Source organism: Bufo bufo, chromosome 1 (genome assembly GCF_905171765.1).
Source record: "Bufo bufo chromosome 1, aBufBuf1.1, whole genome shotgun sequence".
In the NCBI taxonomy this organism is placed as follows: Eukaryota; Metazoa; Chordata; class Amphibia; order Anura; family Bufonidae; genus Bufo; species Bufo bufo.
In genome coordinates, this window is record NC_053389.1 from 370,109,381 (window position 1) to 370,129,680 (window position 20,300).

General features: G+C 46.0%; 1 protein-coding gene across 1 annotated transcript in view; it reads left to right on the forward strand.

The window, feature by feature from the left end:
- TENM2 (teneurin transmembrane protein 2) overlaps positions 1-20,300 on the forward strand; it is a 3,383,593-nt gene that overhangs the window by 1,964,048 nt on the left and 1,399,245 nt on the right. The gene's annotated exons all lie outside the window — the stretch shown is intronic.

The following is a 20,300-nucleotide window of genomic DNA, read 5'->3' on the forward strand; positions in this document are numbered from 1 at the left end:
ACCCTATCTGCACCTTGAATTTTATATACCCTTATAGGGATAGATTTAAAATAGGCCTGATACAGCAGAAACCACTAATTTAGAGAATTGCAAAATTGGGAATTGTATTTCAACCAAGAACAAAAACTGTGCTTAGACGGACACTAAATAACTTGACCAGCTACAGCAATAATGACAGATTTGGATGAATATAGATTTGAGGCCTATTTTTTAGGCGCTGGGTGACAGGTATACGTTTACACACAGAATTAGACTTGGAATTGCACAGTAGCGTGTGTGTGAAGTTATTAAGAATAACCCTATCTGCACCTTGAATCTTATATACCCTTTTAGGGATAGATTTAAAGTAGGCCTGATACAGCAGAAACCACTAATTTAGAGAATTGCAAAATTGGGAATTGTATTTCAACCCAGAACAAAAATTGTGCTTTGACGGATACTAAATAACTTGACCAGCTAAAGCAATAATGACAGATTTGGATGAATATAAATTTAAGGCCTATTTTTTAGGCGCTGGGTGACAGGTATACGTTTAGCAGATGAGGGGGATGTCAGTCCGGGGACGGCACTGCTGCAGCCAGACACTTCCTCTGCCAGTCAGGGGAATGTCAGCTCCAGTAAGCAGGGAACCAGGAGAGCAGGGCAGGCCAGACAGGTGCTGGTAGTGGGAGACTCCATTATTAGGGGAACAGATAGGGAAATCTGTCACAAAGACCGTGATCGCCGAACAGTGTGCTGTCTTCCTGGCGCTAGAGTTCGACACATCGCGGATCGGGTTGACAGATTACTGGGAGGGGCTGGAGACGATCCAGCGGTCATGGTCCATATCGGAACCAATGACAAAGTTAGAGGTAGGTGGAGAGTCCTTAAAAATGATTTCAGGGATTTAGGTCAAAAGCTGAGGGCAAGGACCTCTAAGGTAGTATTTTCCGAAATACTGCCTGTACCACGAGCCACACAAGAAAGGCAATGGGAGATTAGGGAGATTAACAAGTGGCTCAAGAACTGGTGTAGGATGGAGGGGTTTGGGTTCCTGGAGAACTGGGCCGATTTTTCTATCGGCAACAGGCTCTATCGTAGGGACGGGCTGCACCTCAATGGGGAAGGGGCAGCTGTGCTGGGGAGAAAGATGGCTAGAAGGTTGGAGGAGTGTTTAAACTAGGGACTGGGGGGGAGGGTAATTACGTTATAGGAGGGGAAGATAGTGCAGATAGAGACCGGGGGCAAGGTAATAAGAATGGGGGAGGAATGGAAGGAGGGACTAGAACAATTCAGAAGGAAAGGTGTAGGGTAAAAAATATACAGTGGGGGAAATAATTATTTGACCCCTCACTGATTTTGTAAGTTTGTCCAATGACAAAGAAATGAAAAGTCTCAGAACAGTATCATTTCAATGGTAGGTTTATTGTAACAGTGGCAGATAGCACATCAAAAGGAAAATCGAAAAAATAACTTTAAATAAAAGATAGCAACTGATTTGCATTTCATTGAGTGAAATAAGTATTTGAACCCCTACCAACCATTAAGAGTTCTGGCTCCCACAGAGTGGTTAGACACTTCTACTCAATTAGTCACCCTCATTAAGGACACCTGTCTTAACTAGTCACCTGTATAAAAGACACCTGTCCACAGAATCAATCAATCAAGCAGACTCCAAACTCTCCAACATGGGAAAGACCAAAGAGCTGTCCAAGGATGTCAGAGACAAAATTGTAGACCTGCACAAGTCTGGAATGGGCTACAAAACCATTAGCAAGAAGCTGGGAGAGAAGGTGACAACTGTTGGTGCGATTGTTCGAAAATGGAAGGAGCACAAAATGACCATCAATCGACCTCGCTCTGGGGCTCCACGCAAGATCTCACCTCGTGGGGTGTCAATGGTTCTGAGAAAGGTGAAAAAGCATCCTAGAACTACACGGGAGGAGTTAGTTAATGACCTCAAATTAGCAGGGACCACAGTCACCAAGAAAACCATTGGAAACACATTACACCGCAATGGATTAAAATCCTGCAGGGCTCGCAAGGTCCCCCTGCTCAGGAAGGCACATGTGCAGGGCCGTCTGAAGTTTGCCAATGAACACCTGAATGATTCAGAGAGTGACTGGGAGAAGGTGCTGTGGTCTGATGAGACCAAAATAGAGCTCTTTGGCATTAACTCAACTCGCTGTGTTTGGAGGAAGAAAAATGCTGCCTATGACCCCCAAAACACCGTCCCCACCGTCAAGCATGGGGGTGGAAACATTTTGCTTTGGGGGTGTTTTTCTGCTAAGGGCACAGGACAACTTATTCGCATAAACGGGAAAATGGACGGAGCCATGTATCGTGAAATCCTGAGCGACAACCTCCTTCCCTCTGCCAGGAAACTGAAAATGGGTCGTGGATGGGTGTTCCAGCACGACAATGACCCAAAACATACAGCAAAGGCAACAAAGGAGTGGCTCAAGAAGAAGCACATTAAGGTCATGGAGTGGCCTAGTCAGTCTCCGGACCTTAATCCAATCGAAAACCTATGGAGGGAGCTCAAGCTCAGAGTTGCACAGAGACAGCCTCGAAACCTTAGGGATTTAGAGATGATCTGCAAAGAGGAGTGGACCAACATTCCTCCTAAAATGTGCGCAAACTTGGTCATCAATTACAAGAAACGTTTGACCTCTGTGCTTGCAAACAAGGGTTTTTCCACCAAGTATTAAGTCTTTTTTTGTTAGAGGGTTCAAATACTTATTTCACTCAATGAAATGCAAATCAGTTGCTATCTTTTATTTAAAGTTATTTTTTCGATTTTCCTTTTGATGTGCTATCTGCCACTGTTACAATAAACCTACCATTGAAATGATACTGTTCTGAGACTTTTCATTTCTTTGTCATTGGACAAACTTACAAAATCAGTGAGGGGTCAAATAATTATTTCCCCCACTGTACATAAACCTCTCAAATGTATGTATACTAATGCCAGAAGCCTGACTAATAAAACTGGTGAACTGGAATTAGTGATGTGTGAGGAGGACTATGACATAGTGGGAATAACTGAGACATGGCTGGATGATAGCTATGACTGGGCAGTTAATGTACAAGGTTACAGTCTGTTTAGAAAGGATCGTCAAAACCGGAGAGGGGGAGGGGTCTGCCTTTATATAAAGTCCTGTCTAAAGCCCACAGTCCGAGAAGATATAAGTGAGGGACATGAACATGTGGAGTCACTATGGGTAGAGATACATGGAGCTAAAAACAACAATAAATTACTAATAGGAGTTTACTATAAACCACCTAATATACCAGAGTCCACAGAAAATCTACTACTAAACGAGATAAACGAGGCGGCAAATCATAATGAGGTGGTTATTATGGGGGACTTCAACTACCCAGATATAGACTGGGAAACTGAAACTTGTATATCTCATAAGGGAAACAGGTTCATGGCTATAACCAAAGACAATTACCTCTCCCAACTGGTTCAGGACCCGACTAGAGGGACGGCCATACTGGACTTAGTATTAACCAATAGACCTGACAGAACAACAGACGTGCAGATCGGGGGACACCTGGGAAATAGTGACCATAAAGTAATAACCTTCCAATTATCATTCAAAAGAGCGTTTCTACAGGGAGGAACAAAAATACCAAACTTCAAAAAAGCTAAATTTAGCCAACTAAGAGAGGCCATAGGCCAAACTAACTGGGACAAAGTCCTCACAAATACAGACACAAAATGGGATATCTTTAAAAACATCCTAAAAACTCATTGTCAGAGGTACATACCGTATGGTAATAAAAGGTTAAGGAACAAAAAGAAACCAATGTGGATAAATAGAACTGTAAAGAAAGCAATAAATGACAAAAAGAAAGCATATAAAACACTAAAACAGGAGGGTTGCATGGAAGCACTGAAAAACTATAAGGAAAAAAATAGAACATGTAAAAAACAAATAAAAGCGGCCAAACTAGAGACCGAGAGATTAATTGCCAAAGAGAGTAAAACCAACCCTAAAATGTTCTTCAATTATATAAATGTTAAAAAGTATAAAGCTGAAGGTGTTGGCCCTTTAAAGAGTAATGAGGGGGGAGTCGCAGAGAGCGACGAGGAGAAAGCAAAGCTGTTAAATATTTTTTTCTCCAATGTATTCACTGAGGAAAATAAATTGTCAGATGACATGCAGAATGCAAAAATAAATTCCCCATTAAAAGTGTCCTGTCTGACCCAGGAAGAAGTACATCAGCGGCTTAAAAAGATTAAAATAGACAAATCGCCAGGACCGGATGGCATACACCCCCGTATCCTAAAGGAATTAAGTAATGTCCTAGCCAGACCCTTATTTCTGATATTTGCAGACTCTATACTGACAGGGAATGTCCCACAGGATTGGCGCGTGGCATATGTGGTGCCAATATTCAAAAAGGGGCCAAAAACAGAGCCTGGAAACTATAGGCCAGTAAGTTTAACATCTGTTGTGGGTAAACTGTTTGAAGGTTTTCTGAGAGATGCTATATTAGAGCATCTCAACGGAAATAAGCAAATAACGCCATATCAGCATGGCTTCGTGAGGGATCGGTCATGTCAAACTAATTTAATCAGTTTCTATGAGGAGGTAAGTTCTAGACTTGACAGCGGCGAATCAATGGATGTCGTATATCTGGACTTCTCCAAAGCATTTGACACTGTACCGCATAAAAGGTTAGTATATAAAATGAGAATGCTCGGACTGGGAGAAAACATCTGTATGTGGGTAAGTAACTGGCTGAGTGATAGAAAACAGAGGGTGGTTATTAACGGTACACATTCAGATTGGGTCACTGTCACTAGTGGGGTACCTCAGGGGTCAGTATTGGGCCCTATTCTCTTCAATATATTTATTAATGATCTTGTAGAAGGCTTGCATAGTAAAGTATCAATTTTCGCAGATGACACTAAACTGTGTAAAGTAATTTACACTGAAGAGGACAGTATACTACTACAGAGGGATCTGGATAGATTGGAGGCTTGGGCAGATAAGTGGCAGATGAGGTTTAACACTGATAAATGTAAGGTTATGCACATGGGAAGGAAAAATGCAAGTCACCCGTACATACTAAATGGTAAAACACTCGGTAACACTGACATGGAAAAGGATCTAGGAATTTTAATAAACAGCAAACTAAACAGCAAAAACCAGTGTCAGGCAGCTGCTGCCAAGGCCAACAAGATAATGGGTTGCATCAAAAGGGGCATAGATTCTCGTGATATGAACATAGTCCTACCACTTTACAAATCGCTAGTCAGACCACACATGGAGTACTGTGTACAGTTCTGGGCTCCTGTAAACAAGGCAGACATAGCAGAGCTAGAGAGGGTTCAGAGGAGGGCAACTAAAGTAATAACTGGAATGGGGCAACTACAGTACCCTGAAAGATTATCAAAATTAGGGTTATTCACTTTAGAAAAAAGACGACTGAGGGGAGATCTAATTAATATGTATAAATATATCAGGGGTCAGTACAGAGATCTATCCCATCAGCTATTTATCCCCAGGACTGTGACTGTGACGAGGGGACATCCTCTGCGTCTGGAGGAAAGAAGGTTTGTACACAAACATAGAAGAGGATTCTTTACGGTAAGAGCAGTGAGACTATGGAACTCTCTGCCTGAGGAGGTGGTGATGGTGAATACAATAAAGGAATTCAAGAGGGGCCTGGATGTGTTTCTAGAGCGTAATAATATTACAGGCTATAGCTACTAGAGAGGGGTCGTTGATCCAGGGAGTTATTCTGATTGGGGTCGGGAAGAAATTTTTTATTCCCCTAAAGTGGTGAAAATTGGCTTCTACCTCACAGGGTTTTTTGCCTTCCTCTGGATCAACTTGCAGGATAACAGGCCGAACTGGATGGACAAATGTCTTTTTTCGGCCTTATGTACTATGTTACTATGTTACACAGAATTAGACTTGGAATTGCACAGTAGCGTGTGTGTGTGAAGTTATTGAGAATAACCCTATCTGCACCTTGAATCTTATATACCCTTATAGGGATAGATTTAAAGTAGGCCTGATACAGCAGAAACCACTAATTTAGAGAATTGCAAAATTGGGAATTGTATTTCAACCCAGAACAAAAACTGTGCTTTGACGGACACTAAATAACTTGACCAGCTACAGCAATAATGACAGATTTGGATGAATATAAATTTGAGGCCTATTTTTTAGGCGCTGGGTGACAGGTATACGTTTACACACAGAATTAGACTTGGAATTGCACAGTAGCGTGTGTGTGAAGTTATTGAGAATAACCCTATCAGCACCTTGAATCTTATATACCCTTTTAGGGATAGATTTAAAGTAGGCCTGATACAGCAGAAACCACTAATTTAGAGAATTGCAAAATTGGGAATTGTATTTCAACCCAGAACAAAAACTGTGCTTTGACGGACACTAAATAACTTGACCAGCTAAAGCAATAATGACAGATTTGGATGAATATAAATTTGAGGCCTATTTTTTAGGCGCTGGGTGACAGGTATACGTTTACACACAGAATTAGACTTGGAATTGCACAGTAGCGTGTGTGAAGTTATTGAGAATGACCCTATCAGCACCTTGAATCTAATATACCCTTTTAGGGATAGATTTAAATAACCACACTATTGATGGTTAAATGGCTTGGTGGCAGCTTGTCCCTGATGTAGGATATAGCAAAAAAATAACCACACTATTGATGGTTAAATGGACTTGGTGGCAGCTTGCCCCTGATGTAGGATATAGCCAAAAAATATCCACACTATAGATGGTTAAATGGACTTGGTGGCAGCTTGCCCCTGATGTAGGATATAGCTAAAAAATAACCACACTATTGATGGTTAAATGGACTTGGTGGCAGCTTGTGCTGGCGCACCACAAGCCACAAAATGGCCACCGATCACCCCAGAAAAAAGTGACTGAAAAACGCTCTGGGCAGCCTATAAACAGTGAGCAATTGAATAGCAGCAGTTCAATGATCCACAGCTGTAGATCGATCATTGTCTTAAGTGTTTTGGAGGAGTTAATCACTGCCTAATCTCGCCCTAACGTCGCAGCTGCAACCTCTCCCTACACTTGTAACAGCAGAGTGACGTCAGCGCTACGTGACCCAAGCTTATATAGAGGCTGGGTCACATGCTGCACTGGCCAATCACAGCCATGGCAATAGTAGGCATGGCTGTGATGGCCTCTTGGGGCAAGTAGTATGACGCTTGTTGATTGGCTGCTTTGCAGCCTTTCAAAAAGCGCCAATAAAGCGCCGAACACCGAACCCGAACCCGGACTTTTACGAAAATGTTCGGGTTCGGGTCCGTGTCACGGACACCCCAAAATTCGGTACGAACCCAAACTATACAGTTCGGGTTCGCTCATCCCTAATCACAAGCACAAAATATTAGTTTTAAATATTTTATTATGAGGTCATACGAATGTCAGTATCGTAGAAAGTACAATAAGAAATGCACATGCACTGAGATACATGGTAAACTGACATATACATATACATGTAGCCATGTTAATTTCTCAACTTAACAGAAAGGTACAAAAGAGATGACATCAGATCATATTTGTTGTAACCACTGGGTGATAACAGTACTGATAGGACTGTAGTTACGTGTTTAGACTGTAGGACTGTAATTGCGTAATAAGACTGTACTAGACCCGGGATAACAGAAAAACCCTGAGATCCGGCATGACAAGGCTCCATCAGGTAAAGTTGCAAAATTTCTCCCAGACCCCCCAAACCTTTTCAAATAAGGGAGAGTTATTTATCTCCCAATGCGCAATCTGCTCTAAGCGATACACTTGATCGCACCTAGAGAGCCATTGTGGGATACCTGGTACTACATTCGACTTCCAGTTAGAGGCGATTAAGACCCTGGCCACTGCCAAAAGTTGTTGTTGAAGGCGGTAAGCTTGATGGGGACGACACTGTGGGGACTGAAGTCCTAGTAGACAACATTGTGGTAGAAGTGGAAATTCACTACCCTGCAATTTGGTCAAGGTATTACATACTCATATCCAAAAGGGTTTCACTAAGTGACATGTCCACCATATATGTAATAAAAGACCCCTCAGCACCCAAACATCTCCAGCACAGTGTGGAGGTAAAGGGAAACATCCTATGCAACCTCACCGGGGTATAGTACCACCTAGTAATCAGCTTTTTTTTACTCGGTTCTCTCATTCCCATAATCATTTGTTCGAAATTTGTGGGGGAGCTACAACTGAGTATTAGGGATGAGCGAACCCGAACTGTATAGTTCGGGTTCGTACCGAATTTTGGGGTGTTCGTGACATGGACCCGAACATTTACGTAAAAATTCGGGTTCGGGTTTGTTGTTCGGCGATTTCTATGGCGCATTTTAAAAGCCTGCAAAGCAGCCAATCAAAAAACGTCATACTACTTGCCCCAAGAGGCCATCACAGCCATGCCTACTATTGGCATGGCTGTGATTGGCCAGTGCAGCATGTGACCCAGCCTCTATTTGAGCTGGAGTCACATAGTGCCGCACGTCACTCTGCTCTGATCAGTGTAGGGAGAGGATGCAGCTGCTGTTAGGGCAAGATTAGGCAGGGATTAACTCAGCAAAAACACTTAATGAAGTGATCGATCTACAGCTGTGAATAATTCAACTTCTGCTAGTTAATTGCTCACTGTTTTTAGGCTGCCCAGAGCGTTTTTCTGTCACTTTTTTCTGGGGTGATCGGCGGCCATTTTGTGTCTTGTGTTGCGCCAGCAAAAGCTGCCACCAGGTCCATTTAACCATCAATAGTATTTTTATTTTTTTTGCTACATCCTACACCAGGGGCTTGGCTGTGCTTATTGTCACCCCTAGAAACTCAGGATAGAATTTTCTATATTTTATTGAGGGGTGAAATTCACTTGCAAAAATTGCAATCCCCTAAATCTGGTGTTCCAGCTGTGGCTAGCCAAGTGTAATACTGTCTGCTGTCTGGCAAAGGATATATTTTTTTCTGGGGTGAAATTCAATTGCCAAAATAGCAATACCCTAAATCAGTGGTTTCTGCTGTGGCTGGACAAGTTTTATAGTGTCCGTCAAAGCATAGCTTTTGTTCTGGGGTGAAATTCAATTGCCAAATAGCAATACCGTAAATCTGGTGTTCCAGCTGTGGCTGGACAAGTTTCATAGTGTCCGTCAAAGGATACCTTTTGTTCTGGGGTGAAATTCAATTGCCAAAATAGCAATACCCTAAATCAGTGGTTTCTGCTGTTGCAGGCCAAGTGTAAATCTGTCCGTAAAAGGATACCTTTCATCCAGGGCCTAAATACTAGGCCTACAATTGATATTCAGCTAAATCTGTGGTTACTGCGGTGGCTGGACAAGTTTCATAGTGTGCGTAAAAGAATAGCTTTTGTTCTGGGTTGAAATTCAATTGCCAAAAAAACAAAACCCTAAATCAGTGGTTTCTGCTGTTGCAGGCCAAGTGTAAATCTGTCCGTAAAAGGGTATATTACACTCAGCGTGAATCTCCAAGTGTATTTCTTTCCGTAAAAGGGGATATTACACAAAGTGTTAAATTACAATTGCTGAAAGCATAATCCTTTAAATTTGCACGCACTATTGTGCATCTCATAGTGTATTTCTGTCCGTAAAAGGGTATATTACACTCAAGGTGTAAATACAAGTGCTGATAGGGTCATCCTCAATAACTTCACACACTACCGTGCATCTCCAAGTGTATTTCTTTCCGTTAAAGGGTATATTACAATAAGTGTTAAAATACAAGTGCTCAAAGCATAATCCTATATATTTTTTCACACGCTACTGTGAATCTCCAAGTGTAATTCTGTCCGTAAAAGGATACCTTTCATCCAGGGCCAAAATACTTGGCCTACAATTGATATTCCCCTAAATCTGTGGTTACTGCTGTGCCTGTATTAGTGTAATACGGTACATAAATAGATAGCCAGATAGTGTTAGGTGCCTGTAAAAAAAAAAGGCCTGAATTTGAATTCAATACATTGGGCCAAATATTTTTTTTCTTATTGTGGTGAACGGTAACAATGAGGAAAACATCTAGAAAGGGACGCAGACGCGATGGTGTTAGTGGATTTCCTGGTGCTGGGAGAGAACGTGGCCGTTCTGCCACAACCACACGTCCTAGTGAACCAACTACCTCAGGTCCCAGTACCCGCCAGAATTTACAGCGATATTTGGTGGGGCCCAATTCCGTTCTAAGGATGGTAAGGCCTGAGCAGGTACAGGCATTAGTCAATTGGGTGGCCGACAGTGGATCCAGCACGTTCACATTATCTCCCACCCAGTCTTCTGCAGAAAGCGCACAGATAGTGCCTGAAAACCAAGCCCATCAGTCTGTCACATGACCCCCATGCATATCAGGGAAACTGTCTGAGCCTCAAGTTATGCAGCAGTCTCTTATGCTGTTTGAAGACTCTGCTGGCAGGGTTTCCCAAGGGCATCCACCTAGCCCTTCCCCAGCGGTGGAAGACATAGAATGCACTGACGCACAACCACTTATGTTTCCTGATGATGAGGACATGGGAATACCACCTCAGCACGTCTATGATGATGACGAAACACAGGTGCCAACTGCTGCATCTTTCTGCAGTGTGCAGACTGAACAGGAGGCCAGGGAGGAAGACTGGGTGGAAGACGATGCAGGGGACGATAAGGTCATAGACCCCACATGGAATGAAGGTTGTGCCACTGACTTTCAGAGTTCAGAGGAAAAGGCAGTGGTGAGACCGACCCAACAGCGTAGCAAAAGAGGGAGCAGGGGGCAAAAGCAGAACACTCGCCGCCAAGAGAGTTCGCCTGCTACTGGCCACCGCCACCTGGGACCGAGCACCCCAAAGGCAGCTTCAAGGAGTTCCCTAGCGTGGCAGTTCTTCAAACAATGTGCTGACGACAAGACCCAAGTGGTTTGCATCAGAGCCTGAAGCGAGGCATTAACGTTCTGAACCTTATCACAACCTGCATGACCAGGCACCTGCATGCAAAGCATGAACTGCAGTGGAGTAAACACCTTAAAAACAAGGAACTCACTCAGGCTCCCCCTGCTACCTCTTCTGCTGCTGCCTTGGCCTCTTCCTCCGCCTCTGGAGGAACGTTGGCACCTGCCGCCCAGCAAACAGAGGATGTACCACCAACACCACCACCTCCGTCACCAAGCATCTCCACCATGTCACACGGCAGCGTTCAGCTCTCCATCTCACAAACATTTGAGAGAAAGCGTAAATTCCCACCTAGCCACCCTCGATCCCTGGCCCTGAATGCCAGCATTTCTAAACTACTGGCCTATGAAATGCTGTCATTCAGGCTGGTGAACACAGACAGCTTCAAACAGCTCATGTCGCTTGCTGTCCCACAGTATGTTTTTCCCAGCCGCCACTACTTCTCCAAGAGAGCCGTGCCTTCCCTGCACCACCAAGTATCCAATAAAATCAAGTGTGCACTGCGCAACGCCATCTGTGGCAAGGTCCACCTAACCACAGATATATGAACCAGTAAGCACGGCCAGGGACGCTACAGGTCCTTCTCAAAAAATTTGCATATTGTGATAAAATTCATTATTTTCTGTAATGTACTGATAAACATTAGACTTTCATATATTTTAGATTCATTACACACAACTGAAGTAGTTCAAGCCTTTTCTTGTTTTAATATTGATGATTTTGGCATACAGCTCATGAAAACCCAAAATTCCTATCTCCAAAAATTAGCATATCATGAAAAGGTTCTCTAAACGAGCTATTAACCTAATCATCTGAATCAACTAATTAACTCTAAACACCTGCAAAAGATTCCTGAGGCTTTTTAAAAACTCCAAGCCTGGTTCATTACTCAAAACCACAATCATGGGTAAGACTGCCGACCTGACTGCTGTCCAGAAGGCCATCATTGACACCCTGAAGCAAGAGGGTAAGACACAGAAAGAAATTTCTGAACAAATAGGCTGTTCCCAGAGTGCTGTATCAAGCACCTCAGTGGGAAGTCTGTGGGAAGGAAAAAATGTGGCAGAAAACGCTGCACAACGAGAAGAGGTGACCGCACCCTGAGGAAGATTGTGGAGAAGGACCGATTCCAGACCTTGGGGGACCTGCGGAAGCAGTGGACTGAGTCTGGAGGAAGACTGGGGAAAGGGAAATTCCAAAATGCCTGAAGTCGAGTGTCAAGTACCCACAGTCAGTGATGGTCTGGGGTGCCATGTCAGCTGCTGGTGTTGGTCCACTGTGTTTTAGGGACAATGCAGCTAGCTATCAGGAGATTTTGGAGCACTTCATGCTTCCATCTGCTGAAAAGCTTTATGGAGATGAAGATTTCATTTTTCAGCACGACCTAGCACCTGCTCACAGTGCCAAAACCACTGGTAAATGGTTTACTGACCATGGTATTACTGTGCTCAATTGGCCTGCCAACTCTCCCGACCTGAACCCCATAGAGAATCTGTGGGATATTGGGAAGAGAAAGTTGAGAGAGGCAAGACCCAACACTCTGGATGAGCTTAAGGCCGCTATCGAAGCATCCTGGGCCTCCATAACACCTCAGCAGTGCCACAGGCTGATTGCCTCCATGCCACGCCGCATTGAAGCAGTCATTTCTGCAAAAGGATTCCCGACCCAGTATTGAGTGCATAACTGAACTTAATTATTTGAAGGTTGACATTTTTTGTACTAAAAACACTTTTCTTTTATTGGTCGGATGAAATATGCAAATTTTTGGAGATAGGAATTTTGGGTTTTCATGAGCTGTATGCCAAAATCATCAATATTAAAACAAGAAAAGGCTTGAACTATTTCAGTTGTGTGTAATGAATCTAAAATATATGAAAGTCTAATGTTTATCAGTACATTACAGAAAATAATGAACTTTATCACAATATGCAAATTTTTTGAGAAGGACCTGTATATCTCAATAACTGCACACTGGGTAAATGTAGTGGCGGCTGGGCCCCAGGCGGAGAGTTCTTTGGCGCACGTCCTTCCACCACCAAGGATCGCAGGGCAACATTCTTTGCCTCCTGTAGCCTCTTCCTCCTACTCGGCTTCCTCCTCCTCTTCTTCCACCTGCTCATCTAGTCAGCCACACACCTTCACCACCAACTTCAGCACAGCCCGGGGTAAACGTCAGCAGGCCATTCTGAAACTCATATGTTTGGGGGACAGGCCCCACACTGCGCAGGAGTTGTGGTGGGGTATTGAACAACAGACCGACGAGTGGTTGCTGCCGGTGAGCCTCAAGCCCGGCCTGGTGGTGTACGATAATGGGCGAAATCTTGTCGCAGCTCTAGGACTAGCCGGTTTGACGCACATCCCTTGCCTGGCGCATGTGCTGAATTTGGTGGTGCAGAAGTTCATTCACAACTACCCCGACATGTCAGAGCTGCTGCATAAAGTGCGGGCCGTCTGTGCGCGCTTCCGGCGTTCACATCCTGCCGCTGTTCGCCTGTCTGCGCTACAGCGTAACTTCGGCCTTCCCGCTCACCGCCTCATATGCGACGTGCCCACCAGGTGAAACTCCACCTTGCATATGCTGGACAGACTGTGTGAGCAGCAGCAGGCCATAGTGGAGTTTCAGCTGCAGCATGCACGGGTCAGTCGCACTGCGGATCAGACCCACTTCACCACCAATGACTGGGCCTCCATGCGAGACCTGTGTGACCTGTTGCGCTGTTTCGAGTACTCCACCAACATGGCCAGTGGCGATGACGCCGTTATTAGCGTTACAATACCACTTCTATGTCTCCTTGAGAAAACACTTAGGGCGATGATGGAAGAGGAGGTGGCCCAGGAGGAAGAGGAGGAAGAGGGGTCATTTTTAGCACTTTCAGGCCAGTCTCTTCGAAGTGACTCAGAGGGAGGTTTTTTGCAACAGCAGAGGCCAGGTACAAATGTGGCCAGACAGGGCCCACTACTGGAGGACGAGGAGGACGAGGATGAGGAGGAGGTGGAGGTGGATGAGGATGAAGCATGTTCACAGCGGGGTGGCACCCAACGCAGCTCGGGCCCATCACTAGTGCGTGGCTGGGGGGAAACGCAGGACGATGACTATACGCCTCCCACAGAGGACAGCTTGTCCTTACCTCTGGGCAGCCTGGCACACATGAGCGACTACATGCTGCAGTGCCTGCGCAACGACAGCAGAGTTGCCCACATTTTAACGTGTGCGGACTACTGGGTTGCCACCCTGCTGGATCCCCGGTACAAAGACAATGTGCCCACCTTGCTTCCTGCACTGGAGCGTGATAGATGAAGATGCGCGAGTACAAGTGCACGTTGGTGGACGTGCTACTGAGTGCATTCCCAAATGTCACAGGGGAACAAGTGGAAGCCCAAGGCGAAGGCAGAAGAGGAGCAAGAGGTCGCCAACGCAGCTGTGTCACAGCCAGCTCCTCTGAGGGCAGGGTTAGCATGGCAGAGATGTGGAAAAGTTTTGTAACCACGCCACAGCTAACTGCACCACCACCTGATACGGAACGTGTTAGCAGGAGGCAACATTTCACTAACATGGTGGAACAGTACGTGTGCACACCCCTCCACGTACTGACTGATGGTTCGGCCCCATTCAACTTCTGGTAATCCAAATTGTCCACATGGCCAGAGCTAGCCTTTTATGCCTTGGAGGTGCTGGCCTGCCCGGCGGCCAGCGTTTTGTCTGAACGTGTATTCAGCACGGCAGGGGGCGTCATTACAGACAAACGCAGCCGCCTGTCCACAGCCAATGTGGACAAGCTGACGTTCATAAAAATAAACCATGCATGGATCTCACAGGACCTGTCCATCCATTGTGCAGATTAGACATTAATAACTACCTCCCCTTAACCATATATTCTTGTATTCCAGGGCACTTCTTCATTCAATCCTCTTTTTTTTATTTTACCATTATATTGCGGTGCTAACCCAAAGTTGAATGAACCTCTCCTCTGTCTGGGTGCCAGGGGCCTAAATAAGTAAAAGTGGCCTTCTCCATCGGTGTGTGACATGAAGCCTGATTCTCTGCTATGCGACCTCTCTCCTCTGTCTGGGTGTCAGGGGCCTAAATAAGTAAAAATGGCCTTCTCCATCGGTGTGTGACATAAAGCCTGATTCTCTGCTATGCGACCTCTCTCCTCTGTCTGGATGCCGGGGCCTAAATATCTGAAAGTGGCCTTCTCCATCGGTGTGTGACATGAAGCCTGATTCTCTGCTATGGGACCTCTCTCCTCTGTCTGGGTGCCGGGGCCTAAATATCTGACAGTGGCCTGTTCCAGTGGTGGGTGACATGAAGCCTGATTCTCTGCTATGGGACCTCTCTCCTCTGTCTGGGTGTCAGGGGCCTAAATAAGTAAAAGTGGCCTTCTTCATCGGTGTGTGACATGAAGCCTGATTCTCTGCTATAGGACCTCTCTCCTCTGTCTGGGTGTCAGGGGCCTAAATAAGTAAAAGTGGCCTTCTCCATCGGTGTGAGACATGAAGCCTGATTCTCTGCTATGCGACCTCTCTCCTCTGTCTGGGTGCCGGGGCCTAAATATCTGAAAGTGGCCTTTTCCATCGGTGTGTGACATGAAGCCTGATTCTCTGCTATGGGACCTCTCTCCTCTGTCTGGGTGCCGGGGCCTAAATATCTGACAGTGGCCTGTTCCAGTGGTGGGTGACATGAAGCCTGATTCTCTGCTATGGGACCTATCTCCTCTGTCTGGGTGTCAGGGGCCTAAATATCTGACAGTGGCCTTCTCCATCAGTGTGTGACATGAAGCCTGATTCTCTGCTATGCGACCTCTCTCCTCTGTCTGGGTGTCGGGGCCTAAATATCTAAAAGTGGCCTTCTCCATCGGTGTGTGACATGAAGCCTTATTCTCTGCTATGCGACCTCTCTCCTCTGTCTGGGTGCCGGGGCCTAAATATCTGAAAGTGGCCTTCTCCATCGGTGTATGACATGAAGCCTGATTCTCTGCTATGGGACCTCTCTCATCTGTCTGGGTGCCGGGGCCTAAATAAGTAAAAGTGGCCTTCTCCATCGGTGTGTGACATGAAGCCTGATTCTCTGCTATGCGACCTCTCTCCTCTGTCTGGGTGCTGGGGCCTAAATATCTGACAGTGGCCTGTTCCAGTGGTGGGTGACATGAAGCCTGATTCTCTGCTATGGGACCTCTCTCCTTTGTCTGGGTGCCGGGGCCTAAATATCTGACAGTGGCCTGTTCCAGTGGTGTGTGACATGAAGCCTGATTCTCTGCTATGCGACCTCTCTCCTCTGTCTGGGTGCCGGGGTCTAAATATCTGAAAGTGGCCTTCTCCATCGGTGTGTGACATGAAGCCTGATTCTCTGCTATGGGACCTCTCTCCTCTGTCTGGGTGCCGGGGCCTAAATATCTGACAGTGGCCTGTTCCAGTGGTGGGTGACATGAAGCCTGATTCTCTGCTATGGGACCTCTCTCCTCTGTCTGGGTGTCAGGGGCCTAAATAAGTAAAAGTGGCCTTCTCCATCGGTGTGTGACATGAAGCCTGATTCTCTGCTATGCGACCTCTCTCCTCTGTCTGGGTGTCGGGGCCTAAATATCTGAAAGTGGCCTTCTCCATCGGTGTATGACATGAAGCCTGATTATCTGCTATGGGACCTCTCTCCTCTGTCTGGGTGCCGGGGCCTAAATATCTGACAGTGGCCTGTTCCAGTGGTGTGTGACATGAAGCCTGATTCTCTGCTATGGGAACTCTTTTTTATTAGAAAAATACAAAACTTTACAGACGAGAAAACAAACAGAACAGCTTCTCAGCTGGCCCAGCCTCACTCATACTCACATTCATACCAATACCCTATAAAAACTATATACAAACTATATACAAATGCTAAAAAACAAACAAAAGGAAAAACTTGACTACTCGTCAATAAAACGAAAATGGAAATAAGACTAATAAAACAATAATAATAATAATAATAATAATACAAAACAAACCAAATTTTTTATTTTTTTTCCCATCACCAAATTATTATTTTTTTATATATATTACCTTTTTACTAATATAACACATAAAGCAAAATAAACCTTTTTACCTCCCTAATCTATCCCTAACCCCCACTACCTACTCTATCACCGTTCACCCATCACCCAATGCTGACCTCCGCCTCACGTCTCTTTCATGTCCGCATAGTCCGAGGCCAGCCCTACCTCCACCACCCACATCTAGCCCCACGCCCCATGTCCTCCCATGTCCTCATAGTCCAGGGCTAGATGCAGGCCTCCCCACTTCAAAACACACATAAAACACATAAAAGCACAAATAAAAGACCCTTTCCCTCACCCACCCAACCTAACTAGCCCCAACTCATCCTATCCTAATAAACAACATAAACAACATAACTATTTAACACACACTGCAAAATATTCTAATATACAGAACTACCCGAAGGCCCAAGCTCGGTCTCTGTAAGCCTTTCTTCAAAGCTCAACATCCCACAAAACAAAAATCTACGGTGAAAGCGTCAGCCCACCACCAGGAAACGTATGACTAGGCTAGGGTACGCTAAAAGCAAAGCCTCTCCAGAGGAGAGAGGCCCTACTGGTACCCAGTCTCTCATACTCCAAAGAACGCACCTTCACCAGGTCACCCAGAATGTTCCTACATACCTCGTCCACTGGGAAGACTTTCTGCTGCGTTGAAACTAAGCACCGTGCATTCCACGTGTAGAACCTAACCACTATACTAACTAAAAAACATGTGCACAGGTCCCTTCTACCAATGTCTCTGAGCACTCCATAGGCCCACTCTGCGTAGGAGAGGCTGGCTAGCCTAGGCCAGCCAATGGAAGCTCCCACCCGTTGGTATACCTCTGTATTAAGGGGACACTGAAGCAGGAAGTGATCCATACTTTCCAGTATGGAGCTACACTCCTCCCGGGGACAACCCCTTTCATCAGAGTTCCTGTACTTCAAGTGGTCCCTCACATACAGCCTCCCGTGAAAGCAGCGCCAAGCCAAGTCCCAAAACTTCAAGGGGATCCTTGCAGAATTTAGCAACTGTAACCCCTTGTCTAGATCCCGGTTTGGGCAATCCCTGAGGGCCAGGGGCTTCTGGAAATGGGACAACAAGACCCTCTCGTCAAGGGACCTCCTTGACAGAGTCCTGATCTCCCTCACCTCCAAACCCCACCGGCGGATCACCTTCAGAATCGGGGTGACGTAAGTCGGAAGATATCCGTGAGGCATACGTAAGTCCTTCACTTGCCCTCCTGTCTCCCATTCCTGGAAGAAAGGCCGAAACCACCCCCGGCAGGAGACTACCCACGGAGAAGCCCTCTCCATCCAGAGGTTTGCCAGATTCGCTTTAACAAAGGTGTTTACAAGAAAAACCACGGGGTTGACCATAGATAACCCCCCTAGTCTCCTCATGCGGTAAGTCACTTCTCTCTTGATCAGGTTCAGTCTATTCCCCCATAAGAGCTGGAAGAACAGACTTTAAACCCGAGTCCAGAGAGGCTCTGGCAAGATACACACGCTACCCAAATAGATAAGCAAAGGGAGTAAGTAGGCCTTGATCAGGTTTACCCTTTCCCTGAGGGTCAAAGACCAACCCTTCCACTGGTCGACCTTCTGAGCGGCGATCTTAAGCCTGTCGTCCCAATTTTGAGTGGGATAATCCCCATGGCCAAAATGGATTCCTAGGACTTTGGCTGACGATTTGGGCCCTGGGAGGGTGTCCGGGAGATCAAAAACTGGATCACCCCCTCACAGCCAGAGACTCTCACACTTATACCGATTGATCATGGACCCGGATGCCTCCGAGTAGCGATCCACTTCAGACATCACGTACTACACCTCCCCTCTCGAGGATACGAAAATGGTGACATTGTCAGCGTACGCTACTACCCTCAGAGTGGCTTCCGGCGCCGCCTGATCCATCCCGACTCCCGCCAACGGTCCACGATCGATCCGCTTAAGAAAGGGATCAATCGCGAACACGTATAAAAGCGGGCTCAAAGGACAACCCTGGGGGACGCCAGACCCAACCTCAAAAGAGCAGCCAGACCAACCGTTCACAAGCGGGAAACTCTCTGCCCCTGCATACAAGATTTTTAACCAATCGACAAACCCCTCCGGCAGGCCATACTTCAGAAGGACCGACCAGAGGTACTCATGGTTCACCCGATCAAACGCCTTTGCTTGATCTAAGGACAGCATGTACCCCCTCCAGTAGCCTGCTCTACTCTGCTCCACTGCCTCTCGGACACCGACTACAGCACTACAGCACTCGGCCTGGAACCGAGCAATGCTGAGCCACCGAAAGGAGTTGGGGTGCAAATTTTACCAGCCTATTAAAAAGTATCTTGGCCAGAATCTTTCTGTCCATATTAAGAAGTGCTCTGGGACGCCAGTTCTCAATACGGCTCGGATCTTTACCCTTTGATAGAAGGATCAGAGCTGACATCCTCATTGACCGAGGCAGAGTGCCCGAGGATAAACACTCATTGAATACCTCAGTCAAGAGGGGACATAAAGAGTCCTTAAAGGCCTTATAAAACTCGGATGTTAAGCCATCCGGGCCTGGCGACTTCTTCAGAGCTAACCCTTCCACCGCCAGGATAACTTCCTCCTTCCTGATCTCTTCTACCAAACCGTCAAAAGAGAGGTGAGCTCCTGACTCAGGGGTGACCCCAGCCAGGAAAACCGACATCCTGTCCCGATCCAGATCCCTCCTCCCCAAGAGGCATGAGTAAAAGGATCTGACGACTTACAGGATCCCTGATCTGGACCTGCTCAGAGATCCCGTACTATCGACCAGTCGCTACACAAGGACAGGACCCGGCACCAGCAATTAGACCAGCCCTGCCAATCGTGTATGCCCGGCCCTTAAGACTTGACAAAGGAGTATTTGTACTCCGAAACGCGTTGTCACCTGAACAAATAAATATTCCTAAAAAGACAACTTTCGCTATTGTGGTTTTTGTGCCAAAAGGTATCACAGTGTGTACAAGCTAGTACACAGCCCTTTTACAGCAGTCTATATCACTCCTCTGGAGTACTGGCGACTCCAAGGATTGAGAAAGATACCGGCAGCATACCTCATCTGGATCAAATTTTTACTCCACCCCCCGCCGCCTTTGCAAGTGTTGTGCTGACACAAGCACAAACACCAGAAGGTGAGTGTAATTACTGATACAGTACTCTATCTAACACTATCTACCAGAAACTTCTACCCTATGAGCGCCTTGTTTCCCGTTTATCTCGCCAAATTAGCTGTACTATCGACCAGTCCTGTTATTAACTTACTCTTCACTGACATCTTACAATTTCTGTAGGGGTCGGGCGAGCGGTACCTCCCGAAGTCCCTCTCAAAAACTAAAGATGTGTGCCTATCAT